The 17,275-nt window shown below is 42.3% G+C and overlaps 1 protein-coding gene and 1 non-coding gene across 17 annotated transcripts in view; one reads left to right on the forward strand and one right to left on the reverse strand.

The window, feature by feature from the left end:
• Positions 1 to 17,275, forward strand: part of LOC126179628 (calcium/calmodulin-dependent protein kinase type II alpha chain) — a 1,032,354-nt gene that overhangs the window by 598,322 nt on the left and 416,757 nt on the right. The gene's annotated exons all lie outside the window — the stretch shown is intronic.
• Positions 14,041 to 14,112, reverse strand: Trnat-ugu (transfer RNA threonine (anticodon UGU)). The gene has a single exon. It is a non-coding gene; the product is annotated as a tRNA-Thr (tRNA).

Below are 17,275 nucleotides of genomic sequence, written 5' to 3' on the forward strand. Positions count from 1 at the left end.
TGGCCGGCCGCGGTGGTCTAGCGGTTCTAGGCGCTCAGTCCGGAACCGCGCGACTGCTACGGTCGCAGGTTCGAATCCTGCCTCGGGCATGGATGTGTGTGATGTCCTTAGGTTAGTTAGGTTTAAGTAGTTCTAAGTTCTAGGGGACTGATGACCACAGATGTTAAGTCCCATAGTGCTCAGAGCCATTTGAACCTTAGCTAAATCGATACTTACCAGGAGGTATAGTGTCGTGTCCCAAACACATGGGCTATTTTGAACTAACCATTGTGTTGTGGTGTGATTCTAAACCTGCCAGTTTAGATGATTCTGTGGATATTACGTTATCGTATGCTGTTGCACTACGTCTCATGAAATGGAGAAGGAAATGGCGTACTAGATACATTAAAAAAAAACTGGAATTCTTCGTTTTTGGAAAGAATTTCTTTTATTTGCCGACATTTTTATCCAGCTTCAGAATAGTGTCCGTTACATATTATAGACTTACACCAGCGTCTTTTCCAATCACCGTAGTATTTCCGGATCTCTGTCTTTGGGATATCTTGTACCTCTCCCAGCGTTGACTTCTATACTTGTAAATCGATGATCCTTAAGGGTTTAAAGTATTTCCTGGAATACAAAAAAATTGTATGGAGCCATGTCTGGCGAATATAGAGGCTGCGAAATTGTTACAGTATTGTGTCTGGCCAAAAATTCACGCAAAAGCAACGAAGTGTGAGCAGCTGCATTATCGTGGTACAATTGACATGAATTCTTTCACCTCAAAACCAGTTATTTTTTTCCGAATTGCTTCATGCAAACGGCCTTTAACTTGACAGCAGTACTGCTTATTGATCGTTCGACTTTGTGGGAAGATCTTAAGGTGTATCATGGGCTGATCCCGGCGAAGGAGCCGGAGTGGCCGTGCGGTTCTAGGCGCTACTGTCTGGAGCCGAGCGACCGCTACGGTCGCAGGTTCGAATCCTGCCTCGGGCATGGATGTATGTGATGTCCTTAGGTTAGTTAGGTTTAATTAGTTCTAGCTTAGGGACTGATGACCTTAGCACTTAAGCCCCATAAGATTTCACACACATTTGAACATTTTTGGTGTATCATGTTAAAATTGAAGACAGTGAGAATAAGCACAAGAGACCGCAGGTGTCGAGTTTTGTCCGGTCTTGGTGATCCGGAATTTTACACTGAGATGATTGAGCTTTAGTTTCGACATCATCTCCGTCAAACCGTATTTTATCACCTGTTGTGATAAGTTTCAGTAGTTATGCATTGTTGTTGATTTCATCTAGCGAGTCTGAGCAATTTGAATTCGCCACTGTTTTTGTTCGTTATTCAACCAGTTCTGAGCAAATTTTGCTGTCACATGTATAAAGCCGAAGGCAAAATAAATAAATAAATAAATAAAAATTAAAAAACAAAGAATATGGCATGGTGATATGCTAACATCATTAGTGATTTCTCTGTCTGTGAGTATTATCTGTTTCACTTTTTCTCATTTTCATCGGTTGACGATGTGCTGGTGCATCCAAGGCACTCTTTAACCTGAGCGTCAAGTCGCCCTTATTTAAAACGTTTATACCACTCGTAACGTCTTGTCATACTTCTAGCAGACTCACCAGAAGCAATGTTAATATTTCTAAACTTTTGCTTAGCTGCATTCCATTCTTATAGCAAAATTTAATAAGAAGTTTTCTGATCCCCTTTTATTACAAAATAAATGATCGCTGATACTACCAAAACCTATGCGTTTTTTTTTCTTTTTGTGTTGCAGCTGATAATAGACAAAATATCCTATAAGGCTAACACTATTCAGATGCTTTTTCCAGATATGTTTACCAGCACAATAACGAAAAAAACCTGGCAAATCTGACAAATTCAAATTCCGATTACTTTCTGTACACAACTCGTACATTAAACTGTGTTCCATAGTGTCTATAGTTCTCGCTTCTCACCTCTTGTTGGTATTAGATCACAACCTTATTTCTTTCTTTGTGAATATACGCCCTATTTCCTCTCCACTTTGTTTGGTAAATGTTAAAGCTTAGCGTTAATATCCTTCTCGTTGTTCAATAAAAATAATTAACTTTCGTTGTTCAATAAAAATAATTAACTTTTGTTATTGCAGTATATCTTAACGCTGGAAGAATACCTTCCTTTTTTTTGCCTCTCAAAGGATCTCGTTTTCATTGCTGTGTTGTTGACTTGTTTTCAAATTATCCTTCATCTCTATCGCTGTAGTTCTTATATAGACCCATACCTTTATTGTAGAATACTGCAAATATTTTCCCCGTAAATTCTGTCACTCTGTTAGCATCCGAGCAAACTCGTTGCTATTTCTTTCTTTCTTCCTTCTTCTTCTTCTTCTTCTTCTCCTTCTCTCCTCCTCCTCCTCCCATTTCTGGCTGTCTAAAGATCACTTGTGTGGCTCCGTGGTTAAGCGTCTGTGTGTCCGACTACAAATTGGAAGGTTCGGGATCAATTAACAGTCCATCTTTGGATTTTTGTCTGCACCCGTAATTTCCTTCACGTCTGGTAGTGATAAATATGTGAGAAAAATGGTAAAATTTACCGTTCCTCATTGTCCACTTTAAACTCCAGATGTTTGATGATTTTATTTCGGGCGATTTACGTATTCACAAATGACTCAATTTTCATAACATGTATCTCTCATCAATGCATGCCACTCATTCCAGTAAAGATGCACGTTTACTAGCGGTCTACTTGCCGGTTAATCATTGCTGACGGGTTGCAACTGTCTATCGGGTCATTTCGAAGTTCATTATGGAGTAAATTTGAGTTTGAGACAGAGAAGTTACCGCACACAGTTTTAAACTGACAAGAATCTTCGATTAATTTGTTCCTTTCTTTCAGGTAGTTAGAATAATTCTTAATTCTTGAGTCTAGTACACCGAACACGTCCTATTCATTGTTCTATTATTTGACGACATTTGCCGGCCGGAATGGCCGTGCGTTTCTAGGCGCTAAGGTCTGGAACCGCGTGACCGCTACGGTCGCAGGTTCGAATCCTGCCTCGGGCATGGATGTGTATGATGTCCTTAGGTTAGTTAGGTTTAAGTAGTTCTAAGTTCTAGGGGACTGATGACCACAGCAGTTGAGTCCCATAGTGCTCAGAGCCATTTTTTTAACGACATTGAGGAAACATTGCAGTGCTGCCATCATAGTCAGAGACTATGGCTTATAACCACTTAATAAGCAGTGTCATTTGTAGACGAGCTCCTTTCTCTTGCTGAAACCAAGCCCCTGTCTTTGTGTTGTAAGGGTGACAGCTTCAGCTGTATTTATACGTGTTTTTTATTTGCAACTGAATTCGTTGGTGCACTTCAACATCTTCAAGTCTCTGGATACAATAAACTTATTGATAGGAAGGAGGCAGGAAAGTGATAAGGTGCCAGGTATAATTTTGACCAGGAAACCAGCCAAAAGTTTTATTAGCTTCGTTACCATCCCAAAATAGTAAATATATAGTTTCTTAAATAACATATATCTCCATTTAATCATAAAATAACATTTACTTCATTCGAGTTAAACAACATCTGTTTTGTTGCAATTCCAGACGTGGATCACAAAAGTATTATTAACTAACTAAATAATTAATTTCGGTCACATGTGACCATCTTCAGACCTGAGTAAATCCATACATTACATAATTCGTGCCATTCCGTATACAGATAGTACAGTCACATTAAACAGTCATACAAGCTTCGCCATAACATCTAAACTACGTATGTAAGATTAATAAACAGTAAAAGGCGTTTACTAAATCGTTTAAAATTTTTTTTCTCTGTGATCGTCTTGGAGAAACGGTTTCATAGCGCTGCATCTTGTGTGCGCAAAATTGATCCACATGGGCTAGCCGCGCGGGGGCCGCTTGGTTTGAAGCGCTATGTCACGGATTGCGCGGCCCCTCCCGCCGGAGGTTCGTATTCTACCTCGGGCATGGGTGTGCGTGTTTTTCTTAGCATAAGTTAGTTTCAGTAGTGTGTAAATGTAGGGACCGATGACCTCAGCAGTTTGGTCCCATAGGAATTTAAAACATTTGAACTTTTGAATACTTGGCTAACTTCCTTCGTAAGGCGCTTCTCGAAGTTAGCAGCCAAGCCTGGACTGCAGGGTCGCACCGGAAGCAGAAGCCGCCAAGTAGAACAAATCACTCGGCCTCAACATGGAAGCATATGGCATCGTAGCGCGTCTAGCCCGTCATTGGACTAATTGTGCTAAACAACTCCAAACACGACTGACTCGGCGAGCATGATACACCCGCTGAGGTTTGCGACGCCTGCTGCTCCCTGTGGGCGCGGAAGGGTAAACATGTTCCCGCGAGCTAGACAAAGATAGAATAAGATAAACTATCGATACTGCGCCTTGCATGTGTCACACATCTTTTGTCATATCTGTACAAAATGCAGTTGTATACTATCTCTCGGAAAATAAAGAACAACCGCCTTCGGTCACAATCGTGATTTTATTTCACTGCACGGTGCATTTCAACTCCTGGGGGCTCATTTTGAGATGCTTTAACAGTCTAAATAGGTTATTCCATATTTAGGTTAATTCTATACCAGGTAAGATTATAATTGCATACTACAAAGTGACACATTATGAATGTAAGTGTACAAAACCAATAGAAGTTGAACAATGACTTACTGTTTCCAATGGTGGATACGTGGTATTGAAGCATACTTTGAGTAAATATGTTTATGTACATATAGACACTCTTCATTCTACGGCATGTTTTATAAACATAAGTTAAAACAAGTCCAATAATTTCAAATGTAAAGATGCTGCATTACTATAAATACACAGGTGTTATTATTTCAAAGAAGATACAAAACTATTACTTACACAGAAGATCATATACAAAACAAATATTTTTGAATGTGTCCACTGTGGATTTTATTATCAAATGATATCATTATTAAATATGTTTCTTTAAGAAAAAAATAAACTTTTAAAATCATTGAAAAAACTGTGGCTGCAAAATTCTCTGTATTCATTCAACATGTTTTCAGAAAATTTTTATTTGTGTAAAATTATTTCTAAATGTTCAAGCAAAGTTCTTTTTTACTATGGTTTTCTGTTAGGTGTGCAGTTAAGCTGTTGTGCGTCCTATTAAAAAATGGTTCAAATGGCTCCGAGCACTATGCGACTTACCTTCTGAGGTCATCAGTCGCCTAGAACTTAGAACTAATTAAACCTAACTAACCTATGGACATCACACATATCCGTGCCCGAGGCAGGATTCGAAACTGCGACCGTAGCGGTGGCGCGGTTCCAGACTGAAGCGCCTAGAACCGCATGGCCACTCCGGCCGGCGCGCCCTATTAAATATGGATATAAATGCAGCATGCTTGGGGGTGTTTGGATGGTGTGATGATTCAAATGGTTCAAATGGCTCTGAGCTCTATGGGATTTAACAGCTGTGGTCATCAGTCCCCTAGAACTTAGAACTACTTAAACCTAACTAACCTAAGGACATCACACACATCCATGCCCGAGGCAGGATTCGAACCCGCAACCGTAGCAGTCGCGCGGTTCCGGACTGAGCGCCTAGAACCGCTAGACCACCACGGCCGGCGTGTGATGATTCATGTATTGTTATATGAGTGTAGGATGTAACAATCATGTTCTTGTTATCCGTTAACAACTGTGAGGTCCAAGGAATTTATAGATTGATTTGTTTCATGTCCTATTGTGAACCTAATGTTATTGTGTATTGAATTGAATTATGTGAGAAGCTCATCAAGTTCATCTTTTGTGTCATAAAGTAGAAGTAGTGTGTTATTCACATATCTTCTATAATACCCAGTTTTTTAGCAATTAAATAAAATTTTTTGGAGGGGAAGACTTGGTCCATTTAATCCATCTTGATTACGGCACGCATTTTACCTTTGAAACATAAAGTCTTAACAGAAAAATTTATATGATCAAAGGATTTGCGATAAGTATTCAGATAAATCATATAACAAACTATTCAAAGTAATACAAACCAGCATCAGTAATAGAAGCACTGCAGGAATAACAACTTATCCAACACATTTATTCACAACTATTCCCTAATTAGGTACAGCATCACAAAAAATTGCTAACTTATTTAGAAACACCAATAGTAAAATATTATTCTCCACAAACAACAAATTCGGCCACCACTTACCTCATACCGGTAACACCCCAGTAACAGAACGTGGTAGAATATATGAATTGCAATATAACAGCTGCCCTTCATTTTACATTACTTTCCACACACGTTACAAAGAACAGAGTGATGCATTTAGACCTAAACACTTTGACAAATCCACAGTAGCCAACCACATGTACCTTAACAGATACAGACTAAGTTAACATCCACAGCAGCTTAACTGTACACTTCACAGAAAACCATTGTAAAAAAAATTGTCTACTAGAACAGTCAGAAATAATTTATGAAAGGAAAATCTTCTGAAAACACGGTGACTGAAGAAAGAGAATTCAACAGCCACAGCTTTTTCCGTTATTTAAAAGTTATTTTTTTCTTAAAGGAACAGGTATTTAAAAGTTCTGCCATTTGATAAAAAGAAACCACATTTGATGTATCCACAAATATCTTCTTTGAAATAATAACTGCTGTGTATTTATAAAACAGTAGCACCTTGCCGGCCAGAGTGACCGCGCGATTCTAGGCGCTACAGTCTGAAACCGAGCGACCGCTACGGTCACAGGTTCGAATCCTGCCTCGGGCATGGATGTGTGTGATGTCCTTAGGTTAGTTAGCTTTAATTAGTTCTAAGTTCTAGGCGACTGATGACCTCAGAAGTTAAGCCGCATAGTGCTCAGAGCCATTTGAGCCAGTAGCGCCTTTACATCTGAACTTGTTTCACTTCTTTTAACCTTTGTTTACACACTGTGCTGTAGAATGAAACGTGTCTCTATACACGTAAACATGTTTACTCTTACTGTGTTGTTTTGGTCTTCAGTCCAGAGATTGGTTTGATGCAGCTCTCCATGCTAATCTATCCTGTGCAAGCTTCTTCATCTCTGAGTAACGACTGCAACCTACATCCTTCTGAATTTGCTTATTGTATTCATCTTTTGGTCTACCTCTACTATTTTTACCCTCCAAGATATCCTCCAATACTAAACTGGTGATCCTTCGATGCCTCAGAACGTGTCTTACCAACCATTTCCTTCTTTTAGTCAGGTTGTGCCACAATGTCTTCTTCTCCCAAATATCATTCAGTACCTCCTCATTACTTACGTGATGTACCCATCCAATCTTCAGCATTCTCGTGTAGCACCACATTTCGAAGGCTTCTATTCTTTTCTTGTCTAAACTACACTCCTGGAAATTGAAATAAGAACACCGTGAATTCATTGTCCCAGGAAGGGGAAACTTTATTGACACATTCCTGGGGTCAGATACATCACATGATCACACTGACAGAACGACAGGCACATAGACACAGGCAACAGAGCATGCACAATGTCGGCACTAGTACAGTGAATATCCACCTTTCGCAGCAATGCAGGCTGCTATTCTCCCATGGAGACGATCGTAGAGATGCTGGATGTAGTCCTGTGGAACGGCTTGCCATGCCATTTCCACCTGGCGCCTCAGTTGGACCAGCGTTCGTGCTGGACGTGCAGACCGCGTGAGACGACGCTTCATCCAGTCCCAAACATGCTCAATGGGGTACAGATCCGGAGATCTTGCTGGCCAGGGTAGTTGACTTACACCTTCTAGAGCACGTTGGGTGGCACGGGATACATGCGGACGTGCATTGTCCTGTTGGAACAGCAAGTTCCCTTGCCGGTCTAGGAATGGTAGAACGATGGGTTCGATGACGGTTTGGATGTACCGTGCACTATTCAGTGTCCCCTCGACGATCACCAGTGGTGTACGGCCAGTGTAGGAGATCGCTCCCCACACCATGATGCCGGGTGTTGGCCCTGTGTGCCTCGGTCGTATGCAGTCCTGATTGTGGCGCTCACCTGCACGGCGCCAAACACGCATACGACCATCATTGGCACCAAGGCAGAAGCGACTCTCATCGCTGAAGACGACACGTCTCCATTCGTCCCTCCATTCACGCCTGTCGCGACACCACTGGAGGCGGGCTGCACGACGTTGGGGCGTGAGCGGAAGACGGCCTAACGGTGTGCGGGACCGTAGCCCAGCTTCATGGAGACGGTTGCGAATGGTCCTCGCCGATACCCCAGGAGCAACAGTGTCCCTAATTTGCTGGGAAGTGGCGGTGCGGTCCCCTACGGCACTGCGTAGGATCCTACGGTCTTGGCGTGCATCCGTGCGTCGCTGCGGTCCGGTCCCAGGTCGACGGGCACGTGCACCTTCCGCCGACCACTGGCGACAACATCGATGTACTGTGGAGACCTCACGCCCCACGTGTTGAGCAATTCGGCGGTACGTCCACCCGGCCTCCCGCATGCCCACTATACGCCCTCGCTCAAAGTCCGTCAACTGCACATACGGTTCATTTCCACGCTGTCGCGGCATGCTACCAGTGTTAAAGACTGCGATGGAGCTCCGTATGCCACGGCAAACTGGCTGACACTGACGGCGGCGGTGCACAAATGCTGCGCAGCTAGCGCCATTCGACGGCCAACACCGCGGTTCCTGGTGTGTCCGCTGTGCCGTGCGTGTGATCATTGCTTGTACAGCCCTCTCGCAGTGTCCGGAGCAAGTGTGGTGGGTCTGACACACCGGTGTCAATGTGTTCTTTTTTCCATTTCCAGGAGTGTATTTATCGTACATGTTTCATTCCATACATGGCTACATTCCATACAAATACTTTCAGAAAAGACTTCCTGCACTTAAATCTATACTAGATGTTAAAAAATTTTTCTTCTTCAGAAACGCTTTCCTTGCCATTGCCAGTCTACATTTTATATTCTCTCTACTTCGACCATCATCAGTTACTTTGCTCCCCACATAGCAAAACTCATCTACTACATTATGTGTCTCATTTCCTTATCTAATCACCTCAGCATCACCTAACTTCTTTCGACTACATTCCACTATCCTCGTTTTGCTTTTGTTGATGTTCAATTGCTCTTCCAGGTGCTTTGCTGTCCTAACAGAATTACAGTGTCATCGGCAAACTTCAAAGTTTTTATTTCTTCTCCATGGATTTTAATTCCTGGTCCAAATTTTTCTTTTGTTTCCTTTACTGCGTGCTTAATATACAGAATGAATAGCATCGGAGATAGGCTACAACCCTGTCTCACTCCCTTCTCAACCACTGCTCGCCTTTCATGTCCCTCTACTCTTATAACTGCCATTCTGTATAAATTGTAAATAGCCTTTCGCTCCCTGTATTTTACCCCTCCCACCTTCAGAATTTTAAAAAGAATATTCCAGTCGGCTTTGTCAAAAGCTTTCTCCAAGTCTACAAATGCTAAAAATGTAGGTTTGCTTTTCCTTAATCTATCTTCTAAGATAATTCGTCGGGTCAGTATTGCCTCGCGTGTTCCAACATTTTTACGGAATCCAAACTGATCTTCCCCGAGTTCGGCTTCTACCAGTTTTTACATTCGCCTGTAAAGAATTCGTATTAGTGTTTTGCAGCCATGATTTACTAAACTGATAGTTCGGTCATTTTCACGTATGTCGACATCTACGTTCTTTGGGATTAGAATTATTATATTCTTCATGAAGTCTGAGGGAATTTCGCCTGTCTCATACATCTTGCTCACCAGATGGTTTTGTCAGGACTGGCTCTCCCAATGCTATCAGTAGCTCTAATGAAATGTTGTCTATTCCCGGGGTCTTTTTTGACGTAGATTTTTCAGTGCTCTGTCAAATTCTTCACGTGGTATCATATCTCCCATCTCATGTTCATCTACGTCCTCTTTCATTTCTATAGTATTGCCCTCAAGTACATCGCCCTTTTATAGACCATCTGTATATTTCTTCCATCTTTCTGCTTTCCCGTTTTGCTTAGTACTGGTTTTCCATCTGAGCTCTTGATATTCATACAGGTGGTTCTCTTTTCTCAAAAGATCTCTTTAATTTTCCTGAAGGCATTATCTATCAAAAATGATGCAGACTGTGAAATCCTCTGAAGGTGAGCCCCCTGGGCTCGAAATGCATCGTGCATTGAAATAAAATCACGATTGTGACTGAAGCCGGTTGTTCTTCATTTTACGAAAGTTACATAGTCCCGGAGGAAACACTGACAGCAGTGATAAAATCTTCTCGGGTTGACAGCCGAGTCAATGTGTTGTTCTCCAGCAACGTTTCAGCAAGTTTCTTGCTTTTTATCTTCAGGCGAAGGCACTTATTCCTTCGTCAGTCGGTTTAGTCACATTTTCCATTTCATTGACACACTGCGCTTTTGTTGTGTGCTTTAAGTCTGTTTAACGGATTTCCTTGACCTTTGTAGACGTTTTCATTCTGCCAACTGAAAGGAAAAGCAACCGCCATGCTAGTCACAATCTTCAAAAATTGCGTGTCTTGACCTTCATTCGGTCTTCTTGCGTCGCCTGTGTTGTGTATGATTGACACTTGAATGATGAGGGTTATTAAAAAAAAATTCAGTGTATAGCCGTATTTTTTCTTTTGTCTACTGGCAAAATAAAAAAGAATTGCGCCTATAGACTAAAACTTTTTTTAAATTGCGTTGGTCTCTGTTCCAACCTATAGTACGCGGGAACATGTAAAGAACTTTCTGATATGACAAGTAGCGCAATCCGCCACATGTTCAACAATTTGACGGAGACTGAATTTGCTGAAGGCGTAGCGAAACTATAGAGCTCTCCGACAAATGCTTAAATTTCAACGGCGACTTCATAAAAAATAGCTAAGATGTCAAAAGAAGTTGAAAATAAGTTTTCTTTCGTTATCTTGAATAAAAATGTTTGGAGAATCGAACATAGTTCACTGGCAAAGTGTTCTGGAAAACCAGCCATTTTCTAGTGTTTAGTATACGAAAGGAGGAAATCGCTGTGGACTAGTTGGTTTGGTTTGGTTTGTGGGATTAAAGGGACCAGACTGCTACGGTCATCGGTCCCTGTGGACTAGTTGCGGGAACCTGCCCGACATCTGACTTGACTGACAGTAGAGGAAACAACCGAAGTACAGCGGCGCAGCTGTTCTCTCCGGATCACAGCCCTGCAGCTCCGGGTAGAAGGACTGCTACTGCCCCCTCCCCCCCCGTGCAAAGTGTAACTCGCTCCTTGAACTATGCCGGCGCTCGGACTCCCGGAAAGACTTAGCTTTCCCGGTGCCCCGCCGCTACTGCATAGCCGACCGTCCCTTTTAAATTGTCTTAATATCGCGGTGTTCGATTGATATGGCACTGATTAAAAGATACCTTTCATAAAAAGTTTTTTTTCTGTAGAAAGCGTGCAACTTTTCCCTACCTCTAAGCGGATTTCCTTCTCGTCTGTTCTCTCGTGCCGAAAATGCCTTTCTTCATTTCGGTAAGTCGAAAAGTTTTACAGGGCGCTTAACACCGGGGAGATATTTAATATCTGGACGTGAGCCGAATTCATTACCTAAGCGCCCAATGTCTCGGCGAAACCGTTCCTTGACGAACCTCCCGAGGGATTTTTGAGGAAAAGCGTTTTTTCTTCTCTGATATCCCATTATAATGCAGCATTTTCGATTTGCTGAGACTGACTTTCTTTCTCGCAGCTCTAGGCGGGAGGAGGCATGACGTCAAATCTCTCGTGAACAACACCAGTCAAAACCACAAACTGATCAGGCAAGGTATGACATGTTACGCAATGATAAACTCGAAGTTCGCTTTGATGCCATACCAATACGAATGGGAGAACGCTGATGTAGGTTCCCTGTATTTCTTATCTGTGTGACTAAAAATAAATTTACGAGTATTCTGGAGATAGGAGAAATACGGATTGGAGAAACAACCATCAGTTCGCCTCGATTTAGTAACATCCAGTGTATCTTCTGTGTATGCATTTAAAACAAAGCTTCATTGACGTACCTATAGCTATTGTAATAATATTTATTCACAGACAACTGCTTTCAGTCAAGTGACCGTCACCCAGTTAAGGAGTAGTACCACATAAAGGTCGTGGAAGGTTTATTTACGTCAAATACGTAACTGTTTTAAGTCCAAGTATATGTGACTGATGCTGCAGTTGAAACTGACTCTAAGGAGCCTTGATATAATACACTCCTGGAAATGGAAAAAAGAACACATTGACACCGGTGTGTCAGACCCACCATACTTGCTCCGGACACTGCGAGAGGGCTGTACAAGTAATGATCACACGCACGGCACAGCGGACACACCAGGAACCGCGGTGTTGGCCGTCGAATGGCGCTAGCTGCGCAGCATTTGTGCACCGCCGCCGCCAGTGTCAGCCAGTTTGCCGTGGCATACGGAGCTCCATCGCAGTCTTTAACACTGGTAGCATGCCGCGACAGCGTGGACGTGAACCGTATGTGCAGTTGACGGACTTTGAGCGAGGGCGTATAGTGGGCATGCGGGAGGCCGGGTGGACGTACCGCCGAATTGCTCAACACGTGGGGCGTGAGGTCTCTACAGTACATCGATGTTGTCGCCAGTGGTCGGCGGAAGGTGCACGTGCCCGTCGACCTGGGACCGGACCGCAGCGACGCACGGATGCACGCCAAGACCGTAGGATCCTACGCAGTGCCGTAGGGGACCGCACCGCCACTTCCCAGCAAATTAGGGACACTGTTGCTCCTGGGGTATCGGCGAGGACCATTCGCAACCGTCTCCATGAAGCTGGGCTACGGTCCCGCACACCGTTAGGCCGTCTTCCGCTCACGCCCCAACATCGTGCAGCCCGCCTCCAGTGGTGTCGCGACAGGCGTGAATGGAGGGACGAATGGAGTCGTGTCGTCTTCAGCGATGAGAGTCGCTTCTGCCTTGGTGCCAATGATGGTCGTATGCGTGTTTGGCGCCGTGCAGGTGAGCGCCACAATCAGGACTGCATACGACCGAGGCACACAGGGCCAACACCCGGCATCATGGTGTGGGGAGCGATCTCCTACACTGGCCGTACACCACTGGTGATCGTCGAGGGGACACTGAATAGTGCACGGTACATCCAAACCGTCATCGAACCCATCGTTCTACCATTCCTAGACCGGCAAGGGAACTTGCTGTTCCAACAGGACAATGCACGTCCGCATGTATCCCGTGCCACCCAACGTGCTCTAGAAGGTGTAAGTCAACTACCCTGGCCAGCAAGATCTCCGGATCTGTCCCCCATTGAGCATGTTTGGGACTGGATGAAGCGTCGTCTCACGCGGTCTGCACGTCCAGCACGAACGCTGGTCCAACTGAGGCGCCAGGTGGAAATGGCATGGCAAGCCGTTCCACAGGACTACATCCAGCATCTCTACGATCGTCTCCATGGGAGAATAGCAGCCTGCATTGCTGCGAAAGGTGGATATACACTGTACTAGTGCCGACATTGTGCATGCTCTGTTGCCTGTGTCTATGTGCCTGAGGTTCTGTCAGTGTGATCATGTGATGTATCTGACCCCAGGAATGTGTCAATAAAGTTTCCCCTTCCTGGGACAATGAATTCACGGTGTTCTTTTTTCAATTTCCAGGAGTGTATTATACGTGACACGAAGACGGTCGCTTAACTGAAAGTAGTTGTCTGTGAATAAATAAGGTTACATTAACTTTCGATGGTTCCACGAAGCCGTTCGTAAGCAACATCCATACTGGAAATGAAGTACGGGGCTACTAAAAATTAAACTACAATGAAAACACCCGGAATGTGCCATTAATTTCATATAACGTATCCACAACGTTTTTAAGGAGATTTACTCTCTCTTCGTCCGGTGGACAGTCGTTCTGACGTGTTGTCGTCAATAATTTATGAGGTTTCATTGCTTTGTTTCCAAATACCGTCACAAAATCTTACAACAATTAGTCTCTCCTCTTGAATATTGAGTACAGTTTTTACAGATAAAATACTTGTTTGCAACACAAGTCAGAAAAACATTTGCACATACAGACATTTAACACAGTTTGTCGCTGTAAAGAGCTTCCACAGACTGAAGCGAGGAACGAATATTTGTATCAAGACCGGGATTCGAACCCAGGCCTCCTGCTCACAAGGCAGATGCGCTGACCACTAAGCCATCCCAGCACAGTGGCTTCGCACAACTGCTCGGAGTACCCTAGCTCGCTTCCCTTCTCAATCCAAATTCCCATTCACGCGTCAGCCCTGCAACTCCAACCGATTAAAGCATCTATGCTTGCGTTTCAGGTAGGACCCCCCATTTCGTTCATTGCTGAAGTGCTATTCCAATGCAGTTGTACAGAACACCGCTATGCTGTTAGTGTTTAGACGGAATGCCAAGTGAACGGAGGCATACAAATGTTCGATCGTCGCTTCAGTCTGCATATGTAAAGTGTGCACCATTTTAATCCATAATCGGGAATAAATCAGGATGGAGTGAGATACAGCAAAATGTGGTAGACAAAAGTTTTAGGTGGCGAAGAGGGTTAGGCATTACCACTAATGGCCGTGACCGTGAACGTGATTTTCAAGATCAGTTGGAGGTTAAAATGGTTTTATTTAATTGGGAACTCTAATATTTGATTTAAGATTTGAAAAGGGCGGCAAATTTTACGTATAAAATGATACATCATACAAGGTCATGGCAAGGTTCAGTGAAGGTGAAGTAAGCAAATATGTTTTTGGTTGTAGTAGGAATTAAGTCGGAATAGAGAGGATATACACTAAAATACAATGTTAAATGCTGATTGGAAGGGGCATCAGGGGTCACGTATCATTACCAGTAACCATGCTTTTAGATTAGATTCAGTTTTCGTTCCATAGTCCCAAAAAATGAGATGTCCTCGTGGTTGTGGAACATGTCAGAAAGTATAACATGAAAATGTAAAACATTTGAATATAATACTTACTACTCTGGTCATTTGTCAGGAGATTGTCGAAATAGGTGAATACAATGCTGTAAAGTGGAACAGCTAATATTTACAGAATTAACACGTTGTCAGAATGAAACATTACTATGGGCTATTAATAAATTTATCATACACAAAATACCTAATCTTGACTGTTGTGGCCAAGTGCTGTCAAAACCGAAATCTAACTTTTACATGGCTTAACAGTCTCTGTTATTCATCTATAGAGCAGGAGTTGCCTATCAAGAAGTCTTTCATATTCTGTTTAAACCGTGTTTTATATGAAACCAAGTTTTTTAATGGTTGCTGGCAGTTTATTGAAAAATGTGTGTTCCTGAGTATTGGACCCCTTTTTGCATCAAGGTAAGTGATTTTAGGTCTTTATGTAGATTGTTTTTATTCCTAGTATTAATATGATGTATTCAGCTATTGGTTAGAAATAGAGATACATTACTTGAAACAAATTTCATTAAGGAATAAATATACTGAGAAGCAGTAGTTAGAATACAAAGTTCTTTGAACAGGTTCTACATGTTGTTTTTGAATTTACACCACAAATGATTCTTATCACTAAGTTAAGTTTTTTCACCCTAAAAACTTTTCCTCGGTTTGATGAGTTACCCCAGAATATGATTCCATATGACATAATGGAATGAAAGAAAGCAAGGTATGCAAGTTTTTTTTATATTTATATGTCTTACATCTGACACCATTCTCACTGCAAATACAGACTTGTTTAGGCGCTTCAGCAGTTCTGTGGTATGCTCTTCCCAACTGAATTTATTATCGAGTTGTAATCCCAGAAATTTAACACTGTCAAACTCTTCGATCTGCATGTCTTCATATGTTATACACATGCTGGAAGGAAATCTCTTACATGTTCTGAACTGCATATAGTGAGTCTTCTCATAGTTTAATGACAGTGAGCTAGCTTGAAACCATTTATGAATGTGAATATCTTCAACATTTCGCGGCCCTGTATAAATATTAATATTAATTTTAATAATGAACAGCCTCAGTTGCACCGTTTACCTAGAAATTTACCTAGGTTTCAGTCGGGATAACCCAACCATCTTGAGAATAACAGTATCTATCATTTGTCCATAGTGGACATCGTCAAGCTAAAACTACAAATCCATAAATTATCGTCAGAATGTAAAACTTATCTGGAACTAACTCAGCCCCACTTAATTATCGCGATGCGGCAGCCACGAGTTCTGTACTGGAACTGACCGTAGCGTCATGAGGCCCGCTTAGGCGGACGCAATACGTTGTGCCTGCGCATAAACTGTGTGATAGTTACTTGTTGGGACAAGACGTGAACTTAACTTTTTACGGTGTCAATGTAATATACCTATCTATGCGATCTATGGGAGTACAGACATATGTTGGCAATGGTAAAGCTTACCCCGCATTAACATTACATTACATTACATTACATTGACACCGTAAAATTTTTTGGACCCGTCTATGAAGTTGTCTATTAGTTATATAGGAATATTCAGTTACCTAATTAATATTTTATTATTAAATAGGGTAACACTGTAAATGCTTAATATTTGGCTAATTGAACACCTTGAACATGCACACAGATGGTCAATCGATATTCAGATTGCACGTGCTAGAGTTAAGAATGGTTTCAACACTTGATTTAATTACTTCTCGCAGCACAATAAAAAATTTTCTAACTTTCCAGCCAATTTACCATCGAAATTAACAATCAGCATAATAGTATACGAAAGCGTTAAGGCCCTGATGTTAGCTGATCTTGATACAACTCTCTTGGTAGCTCTTATTTCCAAGGTTCCTTTCATATGTATTTCCTCTTCAGACCCCCATTGGCTGGAGTTGAAAACAAATTCCTTATTGAACGAGGGGATGATTTTTTTATCTCATCTATAAATTTTCGGACCTGTTCAGTAGTTTGCTGTGCTTCGTCAAGTTAACGTTTTTTTGGAAATTTCGTTATCTTACGTCTTCGAATACTAGGACTGTACGGAGCTATGCAACTATCTACTGACTCCATTGAAATCACCGTTATCTAGGTCGTGCCCAATTTGTTGTGCGTAACGTAGTAGGTCAGTATCATGCACATGTTGTAAACTGTGTCGAGCATCTTTGAATCGCAGTTTTTGTACCAAGTGCATCTTGTCCTGTCCCGAATACATATAGTTTTTCTTAAGCACCACACGGTCATATTATTGCGGACTTACTCGAAATCGGTGTTTTTGCTACGCTGCGGATTATCTTCCATGTACAAAATTTTGTCTGGGTCCTGCTCCTTGGACAACGATAGTCCTTTATTACGTTTCACTGGGACGGGATTCGTGGCTCCCTGTTTCAATATCACTTTCACTTGTTAAGCACGTATCGTTATAAGT

The sequence above is a fragment of the Schistocerca cancellata genome, chromosome 1 (assembly GCF_023864275.1).
Source record: "Schistocerca cancellata isolate TAMUIC-IGC-003103 chromosome 1, iqSchCanc2.1, whole genome shotgun sequence".
NCBI lineage: Eukaryota > Metazoa > Arthropoda > Insecta > Orthoptera > Acrididae > Schistocerca > Schistocerca cancellata.